A 12,464-nucleotide genomic window follows, 5' to 3' on the forward strand; every position below is an offset into this window, starting at 1 on the left:
GCCGGCCACTTCCTCCACGGCGTCGCTCCCTCAGCGGCAACGTCCACATCAGTAGGACCTGCTGCTGCTTTAGCTCTCGCTCGCGCTGCTGCTCTGCTCTTGCTCTCGGTCCCCTGCCTCGTCTGCTCTTGCTATTGCTCTTGCTCGCGCTGCTGCTCTCGTTGTTGCTCTTGCTTGCAATGCTGCTCCGATTTAGCTACACTTCACTCCGATGCCGCCGGGGTGAAGGAAGAACCAGCCGCAGCTGGGAGGGGGGCTCGCTGGAGAGGTACCCCACTATCTATCTTAGGGTTTAGGATGGGGGCGGTGGTCGCCGGCGGTGGCGGGGCGGTGGCGGGACGATGGCACGGGGGGCCTAGAGGGATGGCCGGGGCGGCGGCGGACCGGCGGTGGGGAGTGTTTTCGGGGCAGGCGGGGCGGCGCACCGCGGGCAGCGGGGGGCTGCTGTTTGGCCGGCTCAGGGGGTGGAGGTTGAAGATGAACCGCAAGCCCTTGATTTCATATCCAACGGCTGCAAAATCGACTGACCAGAGATGAAAAAGTCAATCGACCGACGTGTAGCCTCACCTTGCTAGTGTGTCCAGTTTCGACAGCAAAATGCAGTTTCAACAGCAAAATTCAGTTTCGACAGTTAAGTTCAGTTTCAACAGTTAAGTTCAGTTTCGACAGTTAAATTCAGTTTCGACAGTTAAGTTCAGAGATGAGCGGCTGATGTATTTTACATCTAGCACTTTGTGGTTATGTATTTTACGTCATGTATTGGAGAAGCTATTAGAATTCCACCCAGGTTAACGTTGTTCGTTGTGTCTCTTGTCCTGCTTCAGCCTCGACGTCGTACAACTCACCGGAGCTGCTCCAATGACGAAACCCTCCATCACAGCGGAGCAATACCTCGGGCTCCATCTCCAGACGCCTAAGATCTTCTTCCCCTCCTCCGACAGCCAAGTCTGCCGGAGCATCCTCACCGGCCAACCCAATCACACTGAGATCGACATGGCTCCGCCAAAGAGGTTGTAAACTTGTTGCATCTCGTTTTTACTCTACATGTTATATATATTGTCCATTGAGCACACGGATTTGTTCCTTTAGTGTCTCCTTGAAAGAAAAAACGTAGGAATTTTAATTTTCACTTGTCCTCCTTTTCAAATTCCTATTCATGAAGCACAAGACTAAGAGATAGTAGCATAATAGCATTATAACCGTACATTTTCTTTTGGTTTGACTTAATCTCACCATGCTTCTTTGCATCCAGTGATCTTCCAATTGTTGTGAATCAAACACCCAGATTGGCAAAAATCCTGTGTTTTTAAATTCTCTGTTTTGCACATGCATTCCTATCCCTGCATTGTTGTAATCCTCCAATTCAAATGAGCCCTTACAGAATTACTTCTCTTACAGATAGTTGTCAAAGAAAACCTTGCGTGGTTTGTCCCGCTCCTGCTACGCCGTCGTCCACCCCAGCTCAGCTGCTCCAACAACAGAAGGGTCCAGCACAGCAGGGATCCGGCCTCCAGACTGTCTTTCGCTGCCTCATATCTTCTTCCCCGCCGCTGGCAGCCATGAAAACTGCACTACCGTCATCAACCGAGAAGATGACCTCGAGGACTACATGGGTCCGCAAGAGAGGTCACACTCTTTCGTGTCTGCTTACGTTCTGCATCGCTTAATATTACATGCTACTTTATCATCCTGTTCACCGATTAGACTCTGAGTCAGCTCCAAACTAATTGTCAAACTTGAGTTTTTAAATGGTTGTGGGGTACATATCGGGGCCGCTATCAATAGTGTCTATCTACTATCTGGTTAATCTCTGGTGTCTACTATGAGTTTCATGTTGGGTGGGAAACAAACAGTAAACAAGCCATTATCTGTATTTTTTAACTGAAGCCATTATCTGCCTGCTATTATTGGTTTTGGGTCTATCCACAGGTTGCTACCATCACTCTGGATTTCTGCATGCACTCCTTACATAATCTCACTATGTTCTATTCCTATGCATGACAGTTATTGTAAACAATGGAACTGAACATGTAGATCAAAAGAGACGAGCCTTGTGTGGCAATAAAATTTCATGCAGACGTCGCTCCATGGTAGGCGCAAAGGCAGCCCCCTCCACGCATTTCGGATTGTAATTAAGAGGAAGATATCTATTCTGAGGAGGATTCAGAAGGAGAAGACAACTCCTATTTACCCCCTGAGGTCTTCGCTCTAACTTGGCATGCTGATGTTGGTTATATCATGCATATGGTGTCTTGCATTGCTTAGTTTAGACATCCTTTGTGCGAATGCCATCTGTTTAGTTTATCCATCGTTGCAACGCCATCTTGTTTAGCCAGGCATCATATATGTGAATTTTGCAATGCCATCCTGCTTAGCCAGTCATCTTATATGTAAATTATATCAGGCCATCCTTTTTTCGTTACATATTACATTTGTCTACAATGTTATTACATTCAACTGCTCTTCATGTGCATCAGCCATTTGACACGGTGATGGCAAATTCTAGAGTGAAAACAAGGTCTTCATAGCAGATTATGCTATCTGACGAAGCGCATATCTCGCTGGTTACGGATAGCTCCTCAGAGGAGGATTCAGAGACAGATGACCAGTCCTATTCCCCCCGAGGTGTATGCTCTAACTTGGCAGGGTTATGTTGCTCATATCGTGCATATGGTGTCTCGCATTGCTATGTCATTTGATTAGTTTAGACATGCTTTGTGTGAATGCACTTGTTTAGTGTCTAATTACCATATATGTGAATTATGCATTGCCATCTTGTTGCAAGACATTATATATGTGAATTATAAAATGTTATCTTCTTGCAAAGGCATTATATATGTCAATTATGCAATGACATGCTGTTTAGCCAATCATCATGTATGTGAATTATATCATGCTATCATATTTTTGTATTACGTGTTCCATTTGGCGACAACGTTTGTATATTCAACTACTCTTCCTATGCATCCACCATTTGAAGCGGTGATGGAAGTATCTGGAACGAAAGCAAGGTATTGAGAGCAAACAATGCTACCTGCTGAAGCAGACATCTTGCTGGTTATAGAGAGCTCCTCATAGGAGGATTCAGAGATTGTTGACCAGTACTATTTTCCCCCTGAGGTCTATGCTCAAACTTGGCAGGGTTATATTACCCATGTCATGCATGTTGTCTTGCATTGCTTAGTTTTTACATCATATATGGATTGCCATCTGCTTACTTGCTTACTATATAAATCATATATTTGAATTATATCATGCCATCATGTTTATATAGTACATACACATCATCTATCTGAATTATGGCATGGCAACCCATTTAATAAAGACATCATATAGTTATATCATCTCATCCTGTTTAGTGTTTACAATCATCATATTTTGAATTATGGCATTCTATCCGTGAATGTATGTGAATTATGGCATGCCAACCTATTTAATAAACACATTATATAGTTATGTCAACTCCGCCTATGTTGTCTCAACATAGCCGGTCCCAAGCCCGGGTAAAGGAGGAGGGTTGTGATAGGCTTGGCGAGCCAACGTAAAAACTCAGCCACTCTGATGGAGATGAAACCCAAAAGATTTTCGTTGGGGCGTAACCCTCTCAGCGACGCGCCACATCGGAACCCAGGTGTGGTGGAAAGTGGGCAAGGGCCGGGCCGTCACCCCCAAGTGGCGCGCCGTATCTTGATCCGGATACGGTGGCAAGTGAGCGAGGATCGGGTCGTCGCATCCTTAGTGGTGTGCTACATCGGCGCCCGGGTGTAGTGGAAAATGAGCAAGGGTCTTCGCATTTGACTCGACGGGTGCGAAGGGTAAGGAAGCTAGCCGAGCCTAGGAGGATTCGCTTAGGTAGCTGGAATGTAGGGTCTCTGACAGGGAAGCTTCGGGAGCTAGTTGATGCAATGGTGAGGAGAGGTGTTGATATCCTTTGTGTCCAAGAAACCAAATGGAGAGGACAGAAGGCGAAGGAGGTGGAGGATACTGGCTTCAAGTTGTGGTACACAGGGACGGCTGCAAACAGAAATGGCGTAGGCATCTTGATCAACTAGAGTCTCAAGTATGGAGTGGTAGACGTCAAGAGACGTGGGGACCGGATTATCTTGGTCAAGCTGGTAGTTGAGGACTTGGTTCTCAATGTTATCAGCGCGTATGCCCCGCAAGTAGGCCACAATGAGAACACCAAGAGGGATTTCTGGGAAGGCCTGGAAGACATGGTTAGGAGTGTATCGATTGGTGAGAAGCACTTCATAGGAGGAGACCTCAATGGCCACGTGGGTACATCTAACACAGGTTTTGAAAGGGCGCATGGGGGCTTTGGCCATGGCATCAGGAATCAAGAAGGAGAAGATGTCTTAAGCTTTGCTCTGTCCTACAACATGATTGTAGCTAACACCCTCTTTAGAAAGAGAGAATCACATCTGGTGACTTTTAGTAGTGGCCAACACTCTAGCCAGATTGATTTCATCCTCTCGAGAAGAGAAGATAGGCGTGCGTGCCTAGACTGTAAGGTGATACCTGGAGAGAGTGTTGTACCCCAGCATAAGCTGGTCTTTGCTGACTTCTGCTTTCGGATTCGTGTCCAGCGGGATAAGCATGCCAAAGTCGCTAGAATGAAGTGGTGGAAGCTCAAGGGGGAGGTAGCTCAGGTGTTTAAGGAGAGGGTCATTAAGGAGGGCCCTTGGGAGGAAGGAGGGGATGCGGACAATGTGTGGATGAAGATGGCGACTTGCATTCGTAAGGTGGCCTCGGAGGAGTTTGGAGTGTCCAGGGGAAGGAGAAGCAAAGATAAGGATACCTGGTGGTGGAATGATGACGTCCAGAAGGCGATTAAAGAGGAGAAAGATTGCTTCAGACGCCTATACCTGGATAGGAGTGCAGACAACATAGAGAAGTACAAGATGGCAAAGAAGGCCGCAAAGCGAGCTGTTGGTGAAGCAAGGGGTCGGGCATATGAGGACCTCTACCAACGGTTAGGCACGAAGGAAGGTGAAAGGGACATCTATAAGGTGGCCAAGATCCGAGAGAGGAAGACGAGGGACATTGGCCAAGTCAAATGCATCAAGGACGGAGCAGGCCAACTCTTGGTGAAGGACGAGGAGATTAAGCATAGATGGCGGGAGTACTTCGACAAGCTGTTCAATGGGGATAATGAGAGTTCTACCATTGAACTAGACGACTCCTTTGATGAGACCAGCATGCGTTTTGTGCGGCGAATCTAGGAGTCTGAGGTGAAGGAGGCTTTAAAAAGGATGAAAGGAGGCAAGGCGATGGGCCCTGATTGTATCCCCATTGAGGTGTGGAAAGGTCTCGGGGACATAGCAATAGTATGGTTAACCAAGCTTTTCAACCTCATTTTTCGGGCAAACAAGATGCCAGAAGAATGGAGACGGAGTATATTAGTACCAATCTTCAAGAACAAGGGGGATGTTCAGAATTGTACTAATTACCATGGAATTAAGCTGATGAGCCATACAATGAAGCTATGGGAGAGAGTCATTGAGCACTGCTTAAGAAGAATGACAAGCGTGACCAAAAATCAGTTTGGTTTCATGCCTGGGAGGTCGGCCATGGAAGCCATTTTCTTGGTACGATAACTTATGGAGAGATATAGGGAGCAAAAGAAGGACTTGCATATGGTGTTCATTGACTTGGAGAAGGCCTATGATAAGATACCGTGGAATGTCATGTGGTGGGCCTTGGAGAAACACAAAGTCCCAGCAAAGTACATTACCCTCATCAAGGACATGTACGATAATGTTGTGACAAGTGTTCGATAAAGTGATGCCGACACCGATGACTTCTCAATTAAGATAGGACTGCATCAGGGGTCAGCTTTGAGCCCTTATCTTTTTGCATTGGTGATGGATGAGGTCACAAGGGATATACAAGGAGATATCCCATGGTGTATGCTCTTTGCGGATGATGTGGTGCTAGTTGACGATAGTCGGACGGGGGTAAATAGGAAGTTAGAGTTATGGAGACAAACCTTGGAATCGAAAGGGTTTAGGCTTAGTAGAACTAAAACCGAGTACATGATGTGCGGTTTCAGTACTACTAGGTGTGAGGAGGAGGAGGTTAGCCTTGATGGCCAGGTGGTACCTCAGAAGGACACCTTTCGGTATTTGGGGTCAATGTTGCAGGAGGATGGGGGTATTGATGAAGATGTGAACCATCGAATCAAAGCCGGATGGATGAAGTGGCGCCAAGCTTCTAGCATTCTCTGTGACAAGAGAGTGCCACAAAAGCTAAAAGGCAAGTTCTACAGGACGGCGGTTCGACCCGCAATGTTGTATGGTGCGGAGTGTTGGCTGACTAAAAGGCGACATGTTCAACAGTTAGGTGTGGCGGAGATGCGTATGTTGAGATGGATGTGTGGCCACACGAGGAAGGATCGAGTCCGGAATGATGATATACGAGATAGAGTTGGGGTAGCACCAATTGAGGAGAAGCTTGTCCAACATCGTCTAAGATGGTTTGGGCATATTCAGCGCAGGCCTCCAGAAGCTCCAGTGCATAGCGGACGGCTAAAGCGTGCGGAGAATGTCAAGAGAGGGTGGGGTAGACCGAATTTGACATGGGAGGAGTCCGTTAAGAGAGACCTGAAGGATTGGAGTATCACCAAAGAGCTAGCTATGGACAGGGGTGCGTCTGGCCATGAGTTGGTTGCGAGATCTTATGGGTTTCACCTCTAGCCTACCACAACTTGTTTGGGACTAAAGGCTTTGTTGTTGTTGTTTGTTGTTGTTATTATATAGTTATGTCATGTCATCCTATTTACATAGTCTCATATTTTGAACTATGTCTTTCCATCTTTTTTAGTTAGCCATCATAATGTGAAATTGTGTCATGCTATCCTGTTTAGTTAGCCATCATATATGTGAAATTGTGTCATGCTATCCTGTTTGGTTAGACAACATAAATATGAATTATTTCATGCCCTCTTTTATACCCCACTATCCATTGCACCTGTCTATCATACAATGTCTATACTTTCAATTACTTTTCTTGTTTATCAGCCATTTGAATCGGAGAGCGTGATAGCAGTATCTAAGGGAGTAACAACACGGTCTTTAGAAAAGATAGTGCTACCAGTTGATGCAGATAGAACCACGGTTGTACTTGCCCAAGGACCAGATCCACCACACATAACCCAGACTCTCGCAGATTGTACCCCTACCCAGTTGGACAGAGAACCAGCTACACCCCTTCTAACCCCAACCCCGGCAGATAGTAACCCAGTTCTAGTTGACACAGCATCGTCTCCACCACAGAGCACCCAAACACCAGCAGTTAGTAAGGGAACTGCAGTGCCCACAGCACGAGGACCACCACTCCGAATCCCAACTCAATGCTTAAAGGAGAAGTAGATTTGTTCTCAGGTCAGGTTCTGTAGCTATGGTTCATACTCCTTTGCTCTTGCATGACTGTATTTACTCATACCAACTATTTTCAAATTTGAAGGATGGAATTGAAACTCCAATGGCGCAATAGATATGTTTTAAACCTGTTTCTTTAACTGGTTTGCTGTTGTAACCTGCTCTATGTTGATTTCAGTTTCAATTGAATAAACAGTTATGTTCTCATGTCATGCACATTACAAGTGTTGTTATTGCTCTCTAGTTACCCACACTTATATTCTGTCTATTCTGCTTTGTCTTGAACAAATATTATTTGAACTGTGTCTCTATCTTGATTTGGCAACAAAAACTAGAATGGTATAGACCATAAAGTGACCATGGTACATAGATATATGTTTGTTTCATGTTGTTATCCTGTCCACTTTACTACTGAACTCATTTACCAAAATGAGTTTCATATACAACATGGTAAACATGTGATGTGTCTGCTTGTTTCTCTTTTAGAATGCGAACAAAATATTGGAGAACAGTACCGCGTTATCCAATGGTAAAGGAAGTAATGCAGATAAGGTTCAAGATAGTGAGACATCCCTGTTGGTCTCCAAGAAAGCTGATAAAAACTATCTTGACGACAGTGAGGGAACCCAAAAGTCCTGTCTTGATGTAGTGTTCGAGTTACTGGCCACTACTGCTGGCACAAGCTCTTCGAACTCGCTGCCTGAATCAGTTCGTCTTCTTGAGTCTCAACTTCAAGTTGAAAGACATCGATCAGATGTGCTGCGACAGGAAGCTAAAGGACTGAGGAAGTCCTTGCAGAATTCAGATGCATATTTTCTGGTGCAACAGCAAGCGCTGGAGGATTTAAGTGCCAAACAAGAGAAAGTTAATAAGCTTGCTAAGCATCTTGCCAGCATTATGGGTACCCAGGATATTGTTTCTTGAGATCTTCTGAAGTGGTTTCAGTTCTGGATTTGTTTTGCTGTGGCGTTTATTTGCGCTGGTCGCCAACTTTGACAACCAGTGTATATGATATGCTTCTTTGTTCCCTATATTTGCACTGGTGGCGAACTTTGATGCCCAGTGGATGTAATATGTGTAATAGCCGTGATAGCCTAGCGTTAGTTGCTTGCTTATTTATTTCCTTCTTGTCTTGTTTATTTGTTTGCTTGTAGTCATTGCAGTTCTTTGTCCGCGGTTAGCTAGTGGCTGCAATAACCTATTTTTTAAAACTAGGCCACAATAACCATGGGCTAATATTTACTGTAGTGACACTGGGCCTCCGACTGGCCGTAGAAATAGTGGGCCATCTACGGGCCGTAGAAACAATGGGCCTTCCACGGGCCGTAGAAACAATGGGCCTTCTACGGGCCGTAGAAACAATGGGCCTTCTATGGGCCGTATTATCAATGGGCCTTATACGGGCCGTATAATCGATTGGCCAAACATGGGCCAAACAGACCGCATTATGGCCGTAAACGGGCTAGAGTTGGAATCGTCCGTTCATGGGCCGACCATAACAGGCCATGTTAATAGGCCGTATTTGATGACGCTATGAAATCGGCCCAACGTATTAACGGACCACAAACGGGCCAACTGTAACCACGGGCTGAATTTGGCCCACAAGCAGAAAATGACAGTAACGGGCCATAAGTAAACGAATGCTGGAAATGAGCCCAAGAATAAATGGGCTTTGAGAACGCCGAAAGATAACATGGGCTGGAAACGGCCCAACGGAATAACAGGCCGTTAATGGGTATAAAGTGATACACTGTTCATTACGGGCCAGTTTCACCACGGGCCGTTAATGGGTGTAAAGTGATACACTGTTCATTACGGCCCAGTTTCACCACGGGCCATTAGTAGGCCAAGAGTTACATAGGGCCTCATATGGGTTGAAAGACGTCATGGGCCATACATGGGCCAGAAGTGAAAACAGGCTGGAATCATATTGGATGGCCCAGATGATGCTACTGGGCCTAATTCGGATAGGGTGTAACAGGCCTTGGGTTAGCGGGCTGTAAATGGGCTATATTCGAATAGGCCGTTAACAGGCTTTCCATGGGCCGGCCCGCCAGCTTTTGACCAAGTCAAACGGGCCGGCCTTTTCACAGGAATGGGCCTCTGCTGGGCCGTGCCACGTGTCGATGTATCATAGGCGCCTTCCGTCCAATGAGTGGTTGACATCTGTCCCAACGGTGAGCCGACACGTGTTTCCTCCAGCCAATGATGATTTTACACGTGCAAAATCCCCATTGGTCGGGGCTGTTAATGGGTTATCGGATCCAAAACCCGACCCAATAGCTTAACGGCGTTCCGTTACGGTGGATGCCACGTGTCGGTCACCCTTGACGAAAGCACTTCTGTGACGCCCGATTTATCGTCATGGAAGTGGACACTTCCGTGATGATAATTTTGGTAATGTCATGGAACACTTCTACAACAGCACAGGTATGACTATCTTGATTCTGTCATAAATTTGTCATGGATGTACATGCATGACAAAAAAGCAACCTACTGTGACAAACACGTATCATCACGGAAGTGTATTTTTTTGTAGTGCATCCTTCTGTATCAAATGGATGTGAAGAGTGCCTTTCTCAATGGCAAGATTGAAGAAGAAGTGTATGTCGCACAACCGCCTGGCTTTGAAGATCCAAAACATCCTGACATGGTTTACAAGCTCAACAAGGCACTGTATGGCCTCAAACAAGCCCCTCGTGCTTGATATGACACACTCAAAGACTTCCTGAAGAGAAAAGGCTTCAAACCTGGTTCCTTGGATCCCACACTCTTCACGAAGACATATGATGGTGAACTTTTTCCGTGCCAAATATATGTGGATGACATTATCTTCGGCTGCACTAATCAGAAATACAGTGATGAGTTTGGATACATGATGCAAGAGCAATATCAGATGTCCATGATGGGTGAGCTGAAGTTCTTCCTCGGTCTTCAAATACAGCAGCAACGCAACGACATCTTCATATCTCAAGAGAAATAGCTCAAAGATTGCCTGAAGAAGTTTGGAATGCAAGACTGCAAGGGTTATATGACGCCAATGCCTACCAAGAGTCATCTGGATTCTGATGCCAATGGTAAAGAGTTCGATGAAAAGGTATACCGCTCCATGATTGGTTATTTGCTTTATTTATGTGTATCTAGGCTAGATATCATGCTTAGTGTTTGCATGTGTGCCCGATTCCAAGCGGCACCAAAGGAATCACATCACGTAGCTGTGAAGCGAATTCTTCGATATTTGGCTTACACCCCAACACTAGGATTATGGTATCCAAAGGGCTCAGAGTTTGATCTAGTTGGATTCTCGGATGCTGATTATGCTGGTGACAAGGTGGATCGCAAGTATACATCAGGCACATGTCACTTTCTGGGACGATCACTTGTGTGTTGGTCTTCAAAGAAGCAGAACTGTGTATATCTCTCCACTTCTGAATCTGAATACATTGCTGCTGGATCTTGCCGCGCTCAGCTTCTATGGATGAAGCAAACACTCATAGACTATGGCATTCATATGAAGCAGGTGCCACTCTACTGCAACAATGAAAGCGCTATCAAGATCGCCAACAACCTAGTTCAGCACTCGAAGACAAAGCACATTCAGATCCGTCATCACTTTCTCAGAGATCATGTCATGAAGGAAGATATTGATATCATTCACGTCAGCACTAAAGAGCAACTGGTAGATATCTTCACAAAGCCCTTGGATGAGAAAAGGTTTTGCAAGTTGCGGTATGAGCTAAATATCTTGGAATCCTCAAATGTCCTGTGATCATGCACACATCCTAACACTTATGCATATCGATGACTTAGATGTGCAAACACACAAAGTAACGTATATCTTCAACTAGTGGAGACTTACACTCTAAGTGTGAATACATTAACGTGGAATTTGACTTCGGAGCACCACGATAATTGTGCGCCATGCCTGGGTCTAATACTTCCTATACGGTGGGTAACGCCACCACCAAACTTTTGTTTAGAATACTTTCTGTTGGAGTTACATTTGCAAAGTCTTCGCATTTGGTTTGTCTTCAATATTAACATGGCTTCATGTTTATCTTCACTATATTGATTTGGTTTCTGTCCTCTACAACATTCACTTATATCTATGTCTTCTAGTTGAATCTTTTGAACTAAGTGAATGTGATCGGACCCTAACCTTTCTATGCTCCCGTCTCAAATCTATCTATCCAAATCATATGCATTCTATTGAAACTGTCGAATGTCTTCTCTGCGTCCTTGTCAGCAGAAGATACAGAGACAAACATTAATCTGTTTTCAATGCTCAATCATTTTACCTGAAACCTGGAGAAACGGGAACAACCACCCGACAATCCAGGCGTATGTGGGAACGTGGAACAACCTCTGTCGGTGTCAAAACCGGCGGATCTCGGGTAGGGGGTCCCGAACTGTGCGTCTAAGGCGGATGGTAACAGGAGGCAGGGGACACAATGTTTTACCCAGGTTTCAGGCCCTCTTGATGGAGGTAAAACCCTACGTCCTGCTTGATTAATATTAATGATATGGGTAGTACAAGAGTAGATCTACCACGAGATCGGAGAGGCAACACCCTAGAAGCTAGCCTATGGTATGATTGTATGTTGTCCTACCGACTAAAACCCTCCGGTTTATATAGACACCGGAGAGGTTAGGGTTACACAAGGTTGGTTACAAAGGAGGAGATACACATATCCGTATTGCCTAGCTTGCCTTCCACGCCAAGTAGAGTCCCATCCGGACACGAGACGAAGTCTTCAATCCTGTATCTTCATAGTCTAACAGTCCGGCCAATGGAGATAGTCCGGCTGTCCGGAGACCCCCTAATCCAGGACTCCCACAGTAGCCCCTGAACTAGGCTTTCAATGATGATGAGTCCGGCGCGCAGTATTGTCTTCAGCATTGCAAGGCGGGTTCCTCCTCCGAATATTCCACGGAAGAATTTGAATATAAGGATAGTGTCCGACCCTGCAAAATAAGTTCCACATACCACCATAGAGAGAATAATATTTCCACAAATCCAAATTGCTGACTTGTTTTGGCAACACGACATTATGTCATGGCCCGGTGATTACTCGAACCCTTTCC

The sequence above is a fragment of the Triticum urartu genome, chromosome 1 (genome assembly GCF_003073215.2).
Source record: "Triticum urartu cultivar G1812 chromosome 1, Tu2.1, whole genome shotgun sequence".
In the NCBI taxonomy this organism is placed as follows: Eukaryota; Viridiplantae; Streptophyta; class Magnoliopsida; order Poales; family Poaceae; genus Triticum; species Triticum urartu.